We start from the raw sequence: 230 nt of genomic DNA, 5'->3' as shown, positions 1-230 counted from the left end.
AGGGCTAAGTGTTATTATAAATGCAACATTTAAATGGTGTCAAGATGTAAGATAGTAGGTTTCCTTATCCCTGAAGAATTAAGTGGGAGGAGTGGGAGATCTGAAACAAACACTTAGATGGGGTTAACACTTGTTATATAAAACAAAAAAACCCGAGTTTCAGATTTATTGCTAGTGCTCTGTACACCACCTGCTTTGTGAAGGCAGAACTCTGAAATATACTTGACCTT

This window comes from Chamaea fasciata, unplaced genomic scaffold, assembly GCF_029207755.1.
Source record: "Chamaea fasciata isolate MVZ Bird 193981 ecotype frontalis unplaced genomic scaffold, bChaFas1.0.hap1 SCAF_7, whole genome shotgun sequence".
Classification (NCBI taxonomy): Eukaryota; Metazoa; Chordata; class Aves; order Passeriformes; family Sylviidae; genus Chamaea; species Chamaea fasciata.
The sequence above is the reverse complement of the archived record's forward strand: the minus strand, read 5'-3'. Positions refer to the sequence as shown.